The 20,164-nt window shown below is 37.6% G+C and overlaps 1 long non-coding RNA gene across 2 annotated transcripts in view; it reads right to left on the bottom strand.

Annotated features, from left to right (window-relative positions):
• LOC129527074 (uncharacterized) overlaps nt 1–20,164 on the bottom strand; it is a 203,720-nt gene that overhangs the window by 115,907 nt on the left and 67,649 nt on the right. For both annotated transcript variants that reach the window (XR_008671936.2, XR_008671937.2), the window contains 5 exons: nt 15,447–15,540; nt 10,830–12,543; nt 9,843–9,938; nt 8,598–8,703; nt 6,876–7,016 (listed from right to left, as the gene is read on the bottom strand). This is a non-coding gene — a long non-coding RNA (uncharacterized lncRNA). The remainder of the gene's footprint in view (nt 1–6,875; nt 7,017–8,597; nt 8,704–9,842; nt 9,939–10,829; nt 12,544–15,446; nt 15,541–20,164) is intronic.

The following is a 20,164-nucleotide window of genomic DNA, read 5'->3' as shown; positions in this document are numbered from 1 at the left end:
AATCCTTTCATGATTTGTTGCTTAAAATGTTGTTGATCCAGCCAGGTGTGGTGGCTCACGCCAGTAATCACAGCACTTTGGGAGGCCGAGGCAGGCAGATCACCAGGTCAGCAGATGGAGACCATCCTGGCCAACATGGTAAAACCCTGTCTCTATTAAAAATACAAAAAAAATAGTTGGGTGTGGTGGCAGGCGTCTGTAGCCCCAGCTACTTGAGAGGTTGAGGCAGGAGAATTGCTTGAACCCGGGAGGCAGAGATTACAGTGAGCCGAGATGGTGCCACTGCACTCCAGCCTGGAGACAGAGTGAGACTGTCAAAAAAAAAAAAAAAATATGCTGCTGATCCTTTTGTTGTCGTTGTTTTTCAGTGTCAAGGAAGCTTTTTTGTTTGGAGAGCCTTTTTGTTGTTTTTCAGTGTCAGCTGAGCTTTTAACAATTGAGTTTTGTTTTGAGCTTTTAACGACTGAGTGAAGTATACTCCTGTGAGTAAAATTTGAAGCATTATTTCTCTCTGCCTGATTTCTCCAGAATTTGAAAATTATTTATTTTTTTTAAACGTATGGATAATTCGTTATTTACATTTAAGAATCTGTTTTCTTTTATAACAGGAAACAACTGGATACACTGGTTATTTTACAAAAATATGCCTATTTTACCAGTGGAATGACATACTTTCACATATAAACAGACTGCCTTAAGGAATTCAAATTGACTAATAGAAATGATGAAAGCCCTGGGGGGAATCTGGCCTCATAACTTGTCTGCGCAGTCTGGTCAGTACAGGGTTCCTTGTCTGGTCAGTACAGGGTTCCTGACCAGAGATAGGGAAAAAATGTTACTTTCTGACAGGTCTACGATCCCCATGCTATCTTGGGATGTCAAGAAGAGAGGAATTCACCCAATCCATACACGCATTTGTAGACACAGATAAATCCATGGGTTGACTCAAGGCTTTTAAAAAAGTCTAATCTAAGATTCCTTATGGAACAAAGTTCCAGCAAAGCCAATCTAGAAACAGCTAATATGGCAAATAATTATTCTTGCTTCACTTTATGCAAATAATAAGGCTAGGTATAATAATGCCCAAACTTATTTTGTAAATAAATGTGTCCTACTGTGATGTGTCTTTAATAAAAATGAGAACTAGAACAAGAAAAATTATATTTCAGAAAAATACTATAGCAGACCTGTTGTTAAGATTCTAGTCTTGCCCATTGTTTTTGAGCTTTTAATTATTTTCTGAACTTTGGGAAACTCTGAACTCTTTCAGAGCCAAATATCCCCAAACTAACACTTTCCAATTTTTCTTCCATTTTTACTGACCTGGACTCAATGAAATTGCTATTACCTCTTTCCTAAAGCCCTGCACGCAGATGCTTATTTCTTGTGATACAGGTGATTTGAAAATATGTCAGATTGCCATTGCCTTAAACATACTTGAGTTTATCATGTGGATACACTGTGCCCAACATTAACCTTTGCAGTTTTTTTCTATTTCTGTTCAAATGCCTGTTAAAAATTTTTCTGCCTTCATCACAAATAGAGACCTAGTCCATCTGCAATTCTACTTTCTAAAATGAAACGTAAATATTTAACTGAATGAATCTATTTGCAGGACTAGGAAATTAACTAAAAAGATGTGGAATGGTATATATAAATTTACTCTTTCCTATTTATTCCAATTCGTCTTTCTAACAACTTATGACTCAAATTTATCTTGACTACTGACCCCATGTCTGACTGGTTCTTGGGGCTATTCCCCTGAATCCTTCAGGAATTTAGATGAATTATATAAGGACTTCTGAAGCTCAGACTTCTACTTCTTATATTAGGACTCATTGTCCTACAGTCTGCTGCTCACTTAAGTGCTGTACTAAAATTGTGGATGAGAGTACTAACATCTTTGTCATGCAAGCCTAGGAACCCCAACGAGGCACCTGTGAATACATGCAGGCAGCTGCAAAGCAGTTTCATTCCATTTACCCTGGGGCCAAACCCTATCCCAAGCACAAGCCCTGTTGGCAGGAAGAAGTTAGTCTTCAGCCTCTTCCCAACTGCCTGCCTTATACCTTAAGAATAATGTGCAGTAAAACCCCAAAAAGAGAATTGAAATCATCTTTGTAAAAACTGTAACACTGACAAAATGGTGACAGTGAGAGAGATGACCTAAATGACTTCATCTTGCCTTCAACCTCCAAGTTGTCCTTGTTCAATCATGGGCAAAAGTCAAACTAACTTTGGGAGGAATTTATTTTATAGCTTAACTTTGAAACAAAGATAGTAACAGCTCTTTCCTGAAACAAAACCGCTCATTGTTTGGGGACCATATTGCCTTTGTAAAACTTACAAATTAACCACGGGGTTATAAAGTATGGCTCAGGAGTCATACATCCAGAGGCCACAATACTATTAACCTCCCCAATTGCTCCCATAAATAGCATTACTATTGTAAAACCTAAGATTTGTGTTTGACATATTTTTCTGATTTTGCATACTGATGGATCAGCAGGTGCCACCCAAACCAGTAAACCGGCTCATTTGGACATGTGGCCCCCATCCAGGAACTGAGTCAGAAAGAGAAGATGACTTTGACTTCCTAAGATTTTATCCCTGACACCCACCAATCAGCATTCCCCTTTCCCTAGCCCCTTGCATGCCAAACTATCTATAAAAACCCTAGCCTCTTAATATTTGGGGATGCTGTTTGGAGTAATAAGAAAACTCTGGTCTCTCCTTTAGCCAGCTCTACATGTATTAAACTTTCTCTACATAGCAATTTCCCTGTCTTGGTAATGTGGCTCTATCTGGGCAGCAGCCAAGATGAATCCATTGGGCCTTAACAATCTAATCACTGAATTTCGTATGAAGATAACTTGTTTTGATTTCTTAGGCTGACAGATGAGACTCTGGATTTTGGAACTTTCGGTTGGTGCTGGAACAACTTAAGCCTTTGAACTATAGAAATGGAATAATTTTTTTTAAGTGACAGGGCATGATTTTTAGAAAGCCAGAAGTAGAGGGCTCTCCTCACAAACTCATGTTTAAACTTCATTCCTAATGTGGCAGTCCTGAGATGTGAGACCCTTAAAAGATGACTGGATCATGAAGAGTTTTCCCTTATGATTAAGTTAATCCATTCATGGATTAATACACTAATGAGTTTTAGAATAATGCGTTATTAAGACAGAAAAACTGATAGCTTGTAAGAGGGGAGACCTGATCTTCCATGTTAGCAAGCTCTACTGCATTGCCATATGATACCCTGCATGGCTTCAGGACTCTTTGGAGAGTCCCAAGAAGCAACAGGACTTCACCACATGTGGCCCCTAAACGTTCCACTTTTCAGCCTCCATAACTGTTAAGAAATATATTTGTCTTCTTTATCAACTACTTAGTTCCAGGTATTTGTTTTAAGTAACAGAAAATGGGCTAAAACAAAGTCTCTTAGTATTACTACGACCTGTTATTAAGTTCAATGGAAAACTACAACCATTCCCGGCAACAGTACAAATGGTCCAGATCTTTCAGGAATGAAGGTTTGCATCACCCTGCCAGGTAAAGACCTCGGACCAGCTGAGGAGCTTGCTGAACACAAAGAGAATACAGAGTGGGGAGCAGTGGAAGGAAGTTATAAATACCAGTTAGGACCAGGTGAACAGTTACAGAAACAAGGATTAAAATTATCACTAGTATTTCCTATCTACTTTAAGAATACATTTGCGTGTTTATATACATATATTAGGCAAATAACTTTGTTTTCATCCCTCTCTTCTTTTATCACATAACCCAAGAATGCATTGATCTGATAGTAGCAGTTAAGTATTAGTAATTTAACATATTTGTATTGAAATTATGGGATATCAGAATAGTAAACATCACCCACAAACTTTTACTACTCTAAAAAAACAGATTAGTATGTTTTGGTTGTATACAGAATAATTGCATCATGTTGCCTTATTACTGTCTGTATTTGGAGATTAGTATGGCTTAAGGTGATACATATAGGTACCAGGTAGAAAGGTGATGGGCTTTTCATGGTTAATTTAACGTAGATTAAAGAATACCTAGATAACTGGTAAAGCATTACTTCTGGATGTGTCTGCCAGGGTATTTCCAGATGAGATTGTTGTGTGAAGGAAAGAATTTAGTGAGGAAAATACACCCATAATGGAAGCAGGCACCATACAATACCCTTGACGACCCAGTATAACCTAAAGTAAAAGTTTTAAAAAAGCTATCTCCCTCTCTCTCTCCCCCAATCCCTACCCACCCCCTTCGGCAGGTACATTTCTTTTCCTGCCCTTGAGAGAACTCTGAATTCTCTGACCTTGAAACTCCAGGACTTTTAAGAGGGAAACCTGTGGATTCTCAGGCCTTTGGTCATAAACTGAGAATTACACTAAGGGCTTTCCAGGTTCTGAAGATCTCAGGCTTATAGCCATGCTATAACATTCTACAGTCTTAAACTTACAAATGGGCCGGGCACAGTGGCTCACGCCTGTAATCCCAGCATTTTGGGAGTCTGAGGCGGGCGGATCATGAGGTCAGGAGATCGAGACCATCCTGGCTAACACAGTGAAACCCTGTCTCTACTAAAAATACAAAAATTAGCTGGGCATGATGGCGCACGCCTGTAGTCCCAGCTACTTGGGAGGCTGAGGCAGAAGAATGGTGTGAACCTGAGAGGCGGAGCTTGAAATGAGCCGAGATCGCACCACTAAACTCCAGCCATGGCGACAGAGCGAGACTCCGTCTCAAAAATAAATAAATAAATAAATAAATAAATAAATAAATAATAAACTTACAAATTGCTTTCCTGGGAATTCTCAGCCTCTATAATCACATGAGCGAATCCCCAAATAAAAATGCCACTATTCTATTATCTTGCTATCAACTATCTATCTATGTATTGATCTATCGATGTATCTAATCTATCTACCTACCTATCCTAACTACCATTTGTCCTGTCTCTCTAAAAAAAAAACTGAGAAATACACCCATAAAGGCTTCAGCCCACTGGCCCATTACCCTGTCTGCTGTAGTTGCTCCCCCACCACCCATGCTGTTTGTGAGTGTGTGTCCCGGAGAGCTCTTCCCTTCCTATTGCTGCTTCAAGGAATGCTGCCCTCCTCTCTTTGATTGGTTAATAATAATACATTACTAATGTCATTATACACCTTTTGTTGAGTTGCCTCCTCTGTGTTTCGCTTTACAAACACATGAAGACCTCACTTTTTTTTCCCCAGGCAGCACTCTCCTAGAGAGTGGTTATCTTGTTAGAAATAACACACAGGTCAGACAGGAGCTACAAGGATGTCTTCCAGTAAAAGCAAGTATACTGTGTGAGAGAAATACCCGGATGCAAGTTGGATTATTAGGCGTTAGGCCATCAACCAAGTTGAATAAACTTCCCATGAAAAGCACACCCAGTACCAAACCCTGAGTTCTACTCGGCAAGGCTATAGGTTATAGCCACTACCCAGAGACAGACATCAATAACAAACAGAAATAAAAATGAAACATACGCTATGAGATAACTTTACAAACTGTAATTCCAGGAACCCATTGAGAGAAAAATAAAAATGGCAAAGCAGTACTTGAAAGTCTGTGCTGGAGTGGTAGCTCTCTAAAGACATAGAAAAATCTGTATCTAGAGAATTGCAGCCCTAAATATAAGCAATGATCTCTGTAACTTACACTCTAAATCCAATTATTCATTTATTTATTATTTATTTAATTATTTTAGAAACCGAGTCTCGCTATGTTGCCCAGGTTGGAGTGCAATGGCTACTCACAGGCACAAGCACTGCACACTACAGCCTCAAACTCCTCATGTCAAGTGATCATCCAGCCCAACCTCCCAAGCAGCTGCAACTACATGCCCATAGCACCACACCTGCCCAGTTAGAATTTTTAAATCAAGAAAGTTGCATTTCTTTTTCCTCTTTACCGTGGTCATTTTAATCACATGGATGATGATCATGCAAATCATTTTAAGATCAGTTACTCCACATGTAGATGTACTATAGTTTCCATCTTCTGTGTTGTCTACTTGTTACATAGCTCAACTGTACTTCTGGATGCTTTGGGAAAAAAATGGACTTTCATGTTCCCTGAAGAATAGAGTGAATAGGCCGGGCGCAGTGGCTCACGCCTGTAATCCCAGCACATCGGGAAGCCAAGGCGGGCGGATCACAAGGTCAGGAGTTTGAGGCCAGCCTGGCCAACATGGTGAAACCCCATCTCAACTAAAAATAAACACACAAAAAAATTAGCCCGCCTGTAGTCCCAGCTACTCAGGAAGCTGAGGCAGGAGAATCACTTGAACCCAGGAGATGGAAGTTGCAGTGAGCCAAGATCCCACCACTGTACACCATCCTGTGAGAAAGGGTGAGACTCCGTCTCAAAAAAAAAAACCGGAGTGAATAAAATAGAAAATCGTATCATTTATATTTTATAACGTTACTGCATTTGTACCATGTGTTTTAGGTTCCACAAAGGCTCAATTAAGTTAACAGCAAGTCCTGATCTCAAATATATGGGCAATGTCTACACTTCTATTTAAAATTTTAAATTTACAGAAAATTGCTGAGATCTTAAAGTTTCATATACCCTTCAACTTTCTGTAATATTAACATCATACATAAACAAGAATATCTGTGAAAACTCAAAAAATTGATAAAGGTATATAGAACTATTAACTAAATTACTGACTGTCTTCATATTTTACCTGGTTTTCCCCAATGCCATTTTTCTGTTTTTTGATCCAATTCAGGATAACATATTACATTTACCATCAAGTGTATTATTGTTTATTGCAGCATAGCCAATTACCATGTAGCTTAGTGGCTCAAAAGCACGCACACATTACTCACAGTTTCTCTGGGTCAGAAATCCAGATGTAGGTGATGGCCAAGGCTGAGGTTTCACCTGAAAGATGAGATGGGGATGCATCATCTTCCAAGCTCACATGATTGCCCAGGTTGAGAAGACTTCACTGGTGAATTACTCCAAACCTTTAAAATATCAATAGCAATTTTTCACTAACTGTTCTCCAAGAAGATGAAAACCATAGAGAAGAGACCAGTAAGCAATGCACTCTATGAGACAGTTTCCTCTGATACCACAACTAGACAAAGACAGTCCAAAAAAGGAAAAATTTAAACCATTATACTTTATGGATACCCAGGCAATAATCCTCAAGGAAATAATTTCAACACAAATCAGGATTATGACACAGGGGTTATATGTTACACAAAGGTATTAATTTACTCAAGATTGCAAATTTGGTAAAACATATAAAAAGAATTATTGTAATATATTATATCAATATAATACATGACAAAGCCTCATTATCACCTCTAAGGATGCAGAATAAGCACTTGACAAACCCAAAATCCACTCACAGTAAAAACACTAAATGACTTTTTCACAGAATGAAATGTTCTTTACATAAAAATGTCATTTATGAAAAACTCACATAACAATAGTATCAAGAAAATCTCAGTAATTTCCTGAAAATTACAAACATAAAAAGGTTATCTACTCCCACTAAACATTGTTCTTTAAGATTTAATTGATAAAACTAGCCTAGACAAATAAATTTAAGACTTCCAGATTGAGAAGGAAGAAATCAAAGTATCTTTGTTTCCCAGTAAATAATCTAGTGTATAGAAAATCCTAAAGAATCCACTAAAATAAGATGGGAACCATTAAAAAAGTTCAGTAATCCTGTAGGATGCAAGATTCATGTAAAAAAATTGCACTCTTATACAACTGATATGGTTTGACTCTGTGTCCCCACCTAAATCTCATCTGGAATTGGAATCCCCCTGTGTTGGGGGAGGGGCTGAGTGGGAGGTGACTGGACCATGTGGATTGTTTCCCCCGTGCTGTTCTCAGGATAGTGAGTGAGTTCTCAAAAAAGCTGATAGTGTTTGGCAGTTTCCTCTTCACTCTCTTTCTCGCCACCTTGTGAAGAAGGTGCCTGCTTCCCCTTCACCTTCCGCCACGAGTATAAGTTTCCTAAGACCTCCCCAGCCATGTGGAACTGTGAGTCAATTAAACCTTTTTTCTTTATAAATTACCCAGTCTCATATAGTATCTTTACAGCAGTGGGAAACAAACTAATACAAAAATACAAACTAATCAAATAAAGAAACTAAAAAAAATTCATTTATAACATGGCATCAAAAAGGAAATGTATTTGGAAATAAATTTAACATAAGTTTCAGGCATGCAGATCATGAGGTCAGGAGTTCAACACCAGCCTGGCCAAAATAGTGAAACCTTGTTTCCACTAAAAAATACAAAAAATTAGCCAGGCATGGTGGTGGGCGCCTGTAATCCCAGCCATTTGGGAGGCTGAGGCAGGAGAATTGCTTGAACCCAGGAGGTGGAAGTTGCAGTGAGGTGAGATTGCACCACTGCACTCCAGCCTGGGCAACAGTGCAAGACTCTGTCTCAAAAAAAAAAAGTACAAGACTATATATACATGTACTGTAGATTACAAGTGATACTGAAGTATTAAAGAAATCCTGAATAAATGAAAAAAATAACCTAGATTTTCCTTGATGAGAACGCTATTAGGTACTTACCAAGATGCTTATACTTTCCAAATGTATATGCAGATTCAATATAATCCCTACAAAAATTCTAGCTTTCATGTTTTCCATCTTTTTTGCGATAACTGGACTGCAGGTTCTAAAATATACAGGAAAATGCATTTAATCCAGAACACCCAAAAGAATGTATAAAAATGTTTGAAGAAATACAAATGATATATATGGAACTTTTGCTCATAAGGAGATGGAGCATAATTCCCTACTTCCTACATATGTGTTGTTCATAATGACTTTTTTCCAAAAATACATCATGAAAACAGGAACAAATATTAACTTTGTAGTGGAAAAACTTGAGCTAAACTGCCTCATGCAGGTGATCAAATAATGTTAACCATGATAAGGCAGCTGGGCATGGTGGCCCACACCTGTAATTCCAGCACTTTGAGAGGCCAAAGTGAGAGGATCACTAGAGGCCAGGACTTCAACAAAAGGCTAGGCAACATAGGGAGACTACATCTATACAAAAGTAAAAATAAAAATAAATTAGCCTGGCACGGTGGCACATACCTATAGTCCTAGACACTCAACAGGATGAGATAGAAGAATCACTTGAGCCCAGGAGCTCAAGGCTGCATTGAACTAGTATCATGCCACTGCACCCCAGCCGGAGCAACAGACAGAATGAGACCCTGTCTTATAAAAAAAAGTTGCGGGGGGGCGGGTGTGGTGGCTCACACCTCTAATCCCAGCATTTTGGGAGGCCAAAGCAGACAGTATCACGAGGTCAGGAGATCGAGACCATCCTGACTAACACGGTGAAACCCCATCTCTATTAAAAATACAAAAAATTAGTTGGGCGTGGTGGTGGGCACCTATAGTCCCAGCTACGTGGGAGGCTGAAGCAGGAGAATGGCATGAACCCGGGAGGCGGAGCTTGCAGTGAGCCAACATCACACTGCTGCACTCCAGCCTGGGCAAAAGAGTGAGACTCTGTCTTTAAAAAAAAAAAAGAAAGTTGCTAGTATATACTGAGTCATCACTCAGCCTGTACCCATCTCTAAGATCACGGCATGGAGGGTTGGGGGTATATCCTACGCTGCTTGTTCTTTTGTTTTTGTTCCTACTGAGCTTCCTTGACTTACACACAATGCATGTGTATCACTCCCTAACATTCCCCTGAGAAAATCGTGATGTGTAAAAATTTATATCCAGGTTTCTGTAAGCAGGGACTGGCCTAAATCACCCTATTAGAAATACTTTTTGTACTCTGCTTACTACCTGCTAGTGTAGAGCTTTAGGAATGCCAATTGGCAATATAATTCCACGATATGAGTGTCCACAGAATGCATGGTCTCAAACAATTCCCGATGGAGTCTGTAGAGTTAAAAAGAAAAAAATATATATTAGTACAGGTTTCCTGAAAGGTTTAAAAGTACAGTTGTCTTTTGATTACTTGCAGAAGAAGTACAAGTACTTCTTGTACTTTCTTGGTACCCCTGTACCAAGAACATTATCCTGAATGCAGAAATATGATTTATGTTCCCTGTCACTGAAATTTCTTATTCTTGGCTTCTAGTATCTGAGAGTCTATCTCCCAAAAAGGCTTCAGTGGGAGACTGCATATACACAGCTAAATGACGCCCACAGATGGGTCTTTCCAGGATATGTGAAGGAAAGGCAACTTTCTTTGAAAAAGGGTTTGCTGACATTCAAACTGGTGACTGCATAATGGGGACGGAGAAAGAGGATGACAGTCCCTGGAGCTTGATGGTGCCTTCCTGAAGCAGGTGCACCTGGGTTTAGAAAGGTGACTAGATAAGAAAAGCCAGTTTGCTATTCTCTCCCTACACGCTATTGTGTCTCTGGAGGCCAAATTTTTGCCTTATGTCTTCGTTTTATTTCTATAAAACAAATTAATAATTTTAAAAATCATTTACTTTGAAATAACTGCACATTAACATAAAGATGCACTGGTAGTACAGAGAGTTTTGTATAACCTTCAGCTAACTACAATGTTATTATCTACTATAACCATAATATAGTTTTAATGAAAACTAAGAATTTTAACTGTTTTTCAAAACCATCAGCTGATCTACGAACTTTCTTCCTATTTTACCGTGATTTCTGATAATGACGTATTTATCTATTCCAGGCCTAATCCAGAATGCCATCTTAAAATTACTGTCAGTTATATTACTTATTACTTGGTATGTAACAAATTACTATACACCTAAGTGGCTCAAAAAACACACATGTATTACTCACAGTTTCTTTGGGCCTTCAGTCCAGATGCAGGTGATGGCCCAGGCTGAGGCTCAGCTGGGGAAAGGTCTCCTTCCAAGCTCACGTGATTGTTCCTAGGATTTGCTTCCTTGCCCCAGTCAAGGTAATTCATTAGTCAGTTATTGGAGTCACTTAACAATTAATATTAATTTATAATAAGTTGTTAAAAACAACAACAACAAAGTGGAGAAGGCATCGCATTTCATTTATACTGTGAGTTGGTTTACCCTGATACAACTAGACAAACAGATTTCAAATAATGAAAATTAAGAACACACCTTATGAATATAGAGCCAAAAATCATCAAGGAAATCCTAGTAAAACAAATCAGCAACATATAAAAAGTATTATAAAATATGTCAAGGGTATTTACCTCAGGAAAGCAACATTTTGTTCAACATTCAAGTACAATTAATCCCATGCACTACATTAATATGATAAAAAACAAAACCACATAATCATCTCAAAAGATGCAGAAACACCTGAGAATTCCTGAACTCACTATGATGAAAACATGCAGCAGTCCAGGCGCAGTGGTTCACACCTGTAATCCCAGCACTTTGGGAGGCTGAGATAGGCGGATCACGAGGTCAGGAGATCGAGACCATCCTGGCTAACACGGTGAAACTCTGTCTCTACTAAAAGTACAAAAAAAAAAAATTAGCCGGGCATGGTGGCAGGCGCCTGTAGTCCCAGCTACTCAGGAGGCTGAGGCAGTAGAATGGCGTGAACCCGGGAGGCAGAGCTTGTAGTGAGCCAAGATCGCGCCACTGCACTCCAGCCTGGGTGACAGAGTGAGACTCCCTCTCAGAAAACAAAAACAAAAACAAAAACAAAAAAAAAACCATGCAGCAAATAAGGCAGATAAGGGAAGTCAAACTCTTGTTTGCAAATGACATAATCTTATGTATAAAAAAATCAAAGGACTTTAATAAAATATATTTAAAACTTAAAGATGAGTAACAAACTTACAGTATATAGGGTCAACATATAAAATCCTTTGAATTTCTACACACTAGCAATTAAAAACCTAAAAACAAAACTCAGAAAACCATTCCACTTGAAATGGCATCGAAAATAGGCATGTTTATCAAATTAAGTGTAAGATATGTACACAAAAACTAGAAAACATATTGAAGAAAATTAAATAAATAGAAAATATTTGAATGGTCATTGCTTAGAAGGGTTAGTACTGTTAGGATGGCACTATTTTCCAAATAGATCTATAGATTGAATGCAACATCTACCAAAATCCCAGGTGATATTTCCTTCCCCTAAATTAACAAGGTTAAAGTTCATATGCAATGCAATAGACCCACAGCAGCCTAAATAATCTTGAATAAGAGGCAAAAGGTTGGAATTGTAGACATCTACTTCCTGATTTCAAAACTTAACTATTAATACAGGCTGGCACAGTGGCTCAACGCCTATAATCCCAGCACTTTTGGAGGCTGAGGTGGGCAGAGCACTTGAGGTCAGGAGTTTGAGACCAGCCTGGCCAACATGATGAAACTCCATCTCTACTAAAAATCCAAAAATGGGGCATGGTGGCACATGCCTGTAATTCCAGCTACTTGGGAGGCTGAGGCACGATAATTGCTTGCACAAGAATTGCTTGAACACAGGAGGTGGAGGTTGCAGTGAGCCAAGACTGCACCACTGCATTCCAGCCTGGGAGACACAGCAAGACTCTGTCCTGAAAAAAGAAAAAAAAAAGAAAAACTTACTGTTAATACAAAAGAATACAAATCAAGATTTATGGTACTTGTATAAGGATTTACATATTGATCAACAGAATAGAATATAATGCACAAAAATAAATCCTTACATTTATGAGGAAATAATATTAGCATGTGGTCAAATAAATTAGGTATGGAGTTTTTTTTTAATCAAATGTTTCTGGAAAACGTAGATATCCGTAGGCAGGTCAGACTCCTGCCTCACACCACAAATGTAATTGACTCAAAATAATCACACATCTAAATATAATAGCTCAACAGGCCCAAACCATACAAAAAACACAGAAATACATCTTTGCAATCTTAGGCGAAACAATGTTTTCCAAGATATGACACTGAAAACACAGGAAAAGAAGAAAAAATAGATGTACTGAACTTCATTACAATTAAAACATTTTGGGATTCAAAGAACACCATCAAAATTAGAAACCCAAGGAAAGAGAAAATGTATGTAAATTTTATACATAATAATGGTTTATTATTCAGAATATATGACTATCTTAAAACTTGAAAATAAAAAGGCAAATATACCAATCAAAAATTGAAAATTATTCACATAGCCATTATTTCAAAAAATCTAGTCATATCCAAAAATGACATGAAAAGACACTCAATGCCTTTTGCCATTCTGAGGCAGGAGAACGGCATCACTTGTTTTCTGCTAGCAACCCTACTGACCAAAACAAGATCTGTTCCACAAAGGATAAAGTGAAGAAACCAACAGAAACCAGTAGATAGAGACAAAAGCGATCCTGGCCATCCTCATTAGCGTAAGACACTCCATCAGCACCATGACTGTTTACAAATTCCGTGGCAACAACCTGAAAGTTACCAGCCATTTCAATGGCAATGACCCATTAGTTACTGCCCATTCCCTAGAAAGTTCTAAATAACCCACCTCTCAATTTGTATTGATCCAACCCTCAATTTTCATGTAACTGAAAACAGATTTACATTAGTGTAAATACAGTTGTCAAGAGGCCATAGATTGCCAACTCTGGAGAGACTGCCTAAGAGTTAGCCCTGCTCTGCAAGGAGAAGTACCATAAAATAAAAAGACTTCTACCACCACTGGTTCACCCTTAAATTCTTTACTTGGCAAAGCCAATAACCCTCCAGGCGAAGCCCCAATTTTGGGTGTCACCTATCCTGTAAAAATTAGGGGAACTAAAATCTAAACAGACACGGGATTATACTTCAAATTCTAAAAAAAACATATTGCTAAATATTGCTAAGTGAAAAAATGTAAGTTGGTAAAGGCAAAATACTGTGCAATTTCATTTATATGACTCTATAGAAAAGGCAAAAGGATAGCAATTATTAAGAGTTTGGTGGTAACAAGGGGCTTGAAGGAGAAAAAGGTGGAATCAGTTAACCATCAAGACTTCTTTTGGACAGTGAAATTACTCTCTGATACTGTAATGCTGGATACCTAATTATGTTTTCCAAATCCTGAAGAGCTTTGTAACACAAAGAGTGTACCTAAGTTATGCAAATTTAAAACCTTATTTAGGAGGTAGAGGCTTTCCAGGGACGATGCCCATAATATAATATAACTATGTAATGAATATATGGAATAACCTCACTAAAGAAAATGGAAGAAAGCAGCTGAGCTAAGTAAATATGTGGTCCCATGAATTAATGATGGAGTCTGCATGATGAAAACTGAATTATCAGTGTTTTCTCAAGGGCTTAAAGGTATCCTTCTCTTTTAAAACTTGAAAAAAGAATGCCTGTACAAAGAAAACACTCCTAATGCAGATATATGATTCATGTTCCCCATCACTGGAATTTCTCAATCTTGTCTTCTAATGTCTGGAAGTTCTGTCTTTTAATTTTTTTAATTTTATTTTTTTAAGACGGAATCTCACTCTGTCGCCAGGCTGGAGTCCAGTGGTGTGATCTCAGCTCACTGCAACCTCCACCTCCTGGGTTCAAGCAATTCTCCTGCCTCAGTCTCCTGAGTAACTGGGACTACAGGCGCCAGCCACCATGCCGAGCTAATTTTTGTATTTTTAGTAGAGCCAGGGTTTCACCATGTTGGCCAGATGGTCTCGATCTCTTGACCTCATGATCCACCCACCTCGGCCTCCCAAAGTGCTGGGATTATAGGCGTGAGCCACCGCACCCGGCCTAAAATGTCTAAAATGTCTTTTCTGGGATCCTAAAAACACACTGCCAGGAAGCACCTGAAAATAGGGCCTTCTAACCTATGTGAGAAAGTCACCTTTCTCTAAAAAAGTGGTTACTGATGCCAGAAATTGGTGACTGGGTAATGGGGAAGATGATGGGAAAAAAGAAAATGGATGAGAGTCCCTAGAGCTTGATGGTGTCTTTCTCAAGCAGGTGCCCTATGTAGGAATGGGGGATAATGAGGCAAGCTACTTTGCCTTTCACTCTCTGCATCTCCACTCATCCTCTGGTCCAAGGTTTCTTTGTGGTTTATGTCTGTTTTTCTTTTAAATAAATAGTGCATTTTAAGAAACATTTTTTATTTTGAAATAATTTTAGATTTACAGAAAGTTATGAAGATAGGTTTCATATATCCGAAAGCTTCCTGAAATGTTAACAGTTTATATCAACATATCTATGAAAGCTCAGAAATTGACAGTGGTACAAAACTAACTAACTGAAATATAGACTTTCTTCACATTTTACCAAGTTTTTCAGCAATGTCATTTTTCTGTTCTAGGATCTAATCCAAGATACCACATTATGTTTACTGTCAGGCATATTACCTACTGATTGCTCTATAACAAAGTATACACAGCAAAGAGGTTCAAACCTACCCATAAATACATATTACTTACAGTTTCTCCTGGTCAGATGACCCAGGGGGAGATTTCAAGGGAAGGCTCACCTGGGGAAGGATCACCTTCAAAGCTCCTGTGATTGTTGTGAGGATCCAATTTCCGTCCAGGCCAAGATGACTTCACTGGTGAATTATTCCAAAGCTTTTGAGATTTAATAAAACAATCTTTTACTAATTTCTTCCAAGAAAAACAGAGGAGTAGAGAACCCTTCCCAATGCACTGTATGAAGCCAGTGTTCCGACACCACAACTAAACAAAGACATTTCGAGAAAGGAAAACTACAGACCAATATGAAACAGAGGCAAAAATTCTCAAAAAAAAAACTATCAAAATAAACCAGTAACATATAAAAAGGATTACACACTATCCGCGAAAATACTGATTTCCTGGAGTGTAAGTTTGGTTAAACATACAAAAACAATTGGTGTTATAAACTATACTAATAGAGTTTAAAAAATAAAAGCCTCATGGTCACCTCTAAAGAGGTGGAATAAGCATTTGACAAATCCCAAAACTATTCATGATAAGAGCTCTGGAAAAATTAGGCATAGAAGAAAACTTTCTAAACCAAAAAAGTGCATCTATGAAAAAGTCACATAACAACATAAACAAAGACATATAAGCCAACAGAACACAGTACTCCAAAATCAATCTTTAGGGCAAATTTTTCAAGGTTGAAAAATTAAAGATGGAAAAATATTTTCTCAACAAATGTTACTGGGAGAAGGTGATATCCACATGGAAGTTAAACTCTTTCCTGCACTACATATGCATCTAACTCAAAATAGAGCATGTGTCTAAATGTAGGAGCTAAAACTAAAAATCCCATAGATGAGAACATAGAAATACATTTTCATGGCCTTAGGTGAAACAATGGATTCTAACATGTGACACGAAAACACAAGTGAGAGGAAAAAAAAATAGATGCATTGAACTCCATGTGGATTAACACATTTTGTGATGCAAAATACACCATCAAGACAACCCAAATAATGGAAGAACATATTTCCAAGTCATATAGTTGTTAGGAGACTATCGTCCAGAATACATGAAACATTCTTTTTTTTTTTTTTTTTTTTTGAGACTGAGGCTCGCTCCGTCACCAGGCTGGAGTGCAGTGGCGCGTTCTCGGCTCACTGCAACCTCCGCTTCCTGAGTTCAAGCAATTCTCCTGCCTCTGCCTCCCGAGTACCTGGGATTACAGGCTCGCGCCACCATGACCAGCTAATTTTTGTATTTTTTTAAGTAGAGACAGGATTTCACCATGTTGGTCAGGCTGGTCTCAATCTTGTGACCTTGTGATCCACCCGCCTTGGCCTCCCAAAGTGCTGGGATTACAGGCATAAGCCTCCGCACCTTACCACATGAAACATTCTTAACTGCAACATTAAAAAGACACCCAGCCTAATTAAAAGTAGGTAAATTGTATGAATGAATAGACATTTTTCCAAAAAGCTGTAGAAATGTCCAATAAACTCCCAAAAAGATGCTTAACATCTTTACTCCTCAGGGAAATACAAATCTAAACTACCATAGGACACACTTCACAAATCTTAAAGGCATATTCATAAATGTTTGAAGAAATATTTAAAAGTCTATGCAATTTCAATATATTGACACTGCGGAAAAGGTAAAATTATAAAGAATATAAAAATATGAGCTATTACTAAGGTCCTAGAAGAGAGAAAGTTTGATTAGAAGAAATACAAAAGATTATTTGTACATTAAAATTATTATCTGGGCCAGGCATGGTGGATCACCCCTGTAATCCCAGCACTTTGGGAGGTTAGGTGGGCAGATCGCTTGAGCTCAAGAGTTTGAGACCAGCCTCGACAACATGGTGAAACTCCATCTCTATCAAAAATACAAAAATCATCCTGGCATGATCACGTGTGTCTGTGGTTCCAGCGCTGCAGGAGGCTGAAATGCGAGGATCAGTTCAGCCCAGGAGGCAGAGGTTGCAGACTGCCAAGGCCATGCCACTGCAATCCAGCCTGAGTGACAGAGTAAGACCACATCTCAAAAAAAAAAAAATTATGATGCTGTGATGGTGTTAATACTATTTTTTTAATCCTACAGAATTTCACGTCACAAAGAGCAAACCCAAATAATGTATGTAAATTGCTTTAAGAAAACAATAATTATTAAGTTGGGGGATCCCAGAGAGAAATTCAAACAAAGTAATATAACTATATAACCAAAGTATAGAATAACCTGAGTGAAAAGTATAAGAAAAAAAGGTTTACTGACCTAAGTAAGTTGATAAGATTCTATGTCCAAAAACCAAAATATTTAAACATAAACTCTGCACTTTAGTTGATGAAGTTATTGCCCCTGGGAGTATGGATTACCAATTCAGAAACTACAATACTTGTATTTTGGGACTCATGGTTACATAAACATGACTAACTTTCTCACACACTGAGAGGTAACATAAATGTAGTTGAATCGGGTACACTGATTCTTGTGGTACTGGATTATATCATGTGGTACTGGAAATACAGGTAGAAATTCATGTCTAACTTCATACAGACATATATAGAGAACTGTAGAACTATCTATACATATGCATTTGTAAATTGGTATAAACACACATCCCTTTACCCTCGTTAGCTGAGATAACCTAGAATCAACAGATCCTAAACACAAATGAGTGAAATCACTGCCCAGACCTTTGTTTCTAATACAATTACCAAAGAGTAACAGAGATTCCTTGAAAAACATGTTTAATACTATGCTTGAGAAGAAAATCAACACAGTTAACCTGGAGCAACTTGTAGTGCCACCAAGAAAGAAAAAGTGAAACAGTAATACAACCAAATATACGAACAAAATCAAAGTGTGATGATGCTGATATATCGAAACCATAAAGGAGTATATACAGACCTTCCAATGGCCAACACTAGAACAATTTTTAATAATATATTAGTACAATAAAATGTAAAACTAATATTGACTTCATATAATTTATACGATATAAACAAATGATTGAATAAATATATAATAAAGAAGAATAGATAAATTATCTTTGGTGAAGAAATACAAATGATTTAGAAGAAGATCTGCTTATGAGGAAGTGGAGCATGTTTTTCTACTTCTTTAGTATGTGTTGTGCATAGCAACTTCTTTTTAAAAAGTGCAACATCGGAAGAAGAAATATGTAAGTTTTATTCAGATGATCAAGTTAACATCAACAGCAATAAGGCATATTGTCAGTATATTCACTTGGTATGACGTAATGAGAATGGCACTTTCCCTCTGTGGTCTTCCTCTCCAAAACCCACCAGTCCAGTCTAACCATGATTAACATCAGAAAAATTCCCCATGAGGATGTTAATGTCATCAAAAACAGGGAAAGTCTGAGAAACTGGCCCAGGTAAAACCAGCCTAATTAGACATGATATATAAACGTTATATAGATCCTAAGTGGGATCCTGGAATAATAAACAGACATTAAGTGAAAGCTAACGATATACAAATAATGTGTGTTAATGAATGTGTAACGTTCATTTTGTTAACTGTGTAACATTCCCTTTGTTAACTGTGACAAATATCCCACACTAAGAGATTAAAAATAAAGAAAATTGTGTTGGATATCAATAAACTCTCTGTACTGATTTCCAACTGTTCCATAAATCCAAAAGTATTCTAAAATAGAACAGTTTCTCTTTTTTCCCCAATTAACTCCTGAGCTTAATAAAAGAGAATACTATCAATATTGTTAGTGTCCCTGAGTGCATTTCTCAAATTCTATTTTCTTCCTTAAACTGATGAAGGTTACTATTATTTGTCTCTCTGTCATTTTTTAAAATTTTTCTATGTAAGTTGGCTTTGCTAAGTAATATACTGTTCAGTTTTTTTCATTTTTCCAACTTAGAGAAATGTAGTGCCTAAATTAATCCATAACTCCAGTCAAATTATGAGAAACTACTTGGACAAATCCATATCATGGTACATTGTACAAAATACCTGACTGGTTCTTTTTTTTTCCCCACAAGGACCAAGGTCAGCAAAATAAGTGAAGACTGAGAAACTACTTCAGATTGGGCAAGATCTGATATGGTAGATAGGCCCTAAGATGTTAATTCCCACCTCCAGGGATACACAATCTGGTATTCTACTTTTCTCCTTATGAGTGTAAACAAGAATTGTGACTTGCTTGCTAACAATTCAATAATGCAGTTTTGGTACTTACAATTGTGATTTCTGTCTTGCATACAAGCTCTCGCCCTTGATGACCAATATGAAATAATCTCCCTGTGAGAGAAGCCAACATGGGAAGGAACTAAATGCAGCCTCTGGTCAACAGCCAGCAAGGAACTAAGGCTCCTGGTCAAACAGCCTGCCCTAAAGTTTGCAACTTACATTCATGACTATCCCAAGTCCCCTTTCAAATAGCAGTGTATCACTTAAAAGGTAGTGTAAACACCTTATAACAGAATAATAATAATTATTGTATCCCATCCTTTGTATCATTCTTGTCATTAATATCAATTGAATAAAGCATACTTGTATGTATATTCATGTACAGGTATATAAGTGTGACATATACATAAGAATACCTAATCATATGATGTTGCTATTATTGTATTTAACAATTTATTAAGTAGCAATTAAGCATATGAAAAAATAAAAGTTTTTACTCTAAACACTAAAAAACAAATTTAAAAAGTATGACTGATATGCTATTTAGGAGAACGAAATAATATAAAATGCCCAATTAAAACCACAAAAGGCAGAAAACAAGCAGATAACAAAAGTAAGA

The sequence above is a fragment of the Gorilla gorilla genome, chromosome 16 (genome assembly GCF_029281585.2).
Source record: "Gorilla gorilla gorilla isolate KB3781 chromosome 16, NHGRI_mGorGor1-v2.1_pri, whole genome shotgun sequence".
Lineage (NCBI taxonomy): Eukaryota > Metazoa > Chordata > Mammalia > Primates > Hominidae > Gorilla > Gorilla gorilla.
This window is presented reverse-complemented; position numbering and strand designations above follow the sequence as displayed.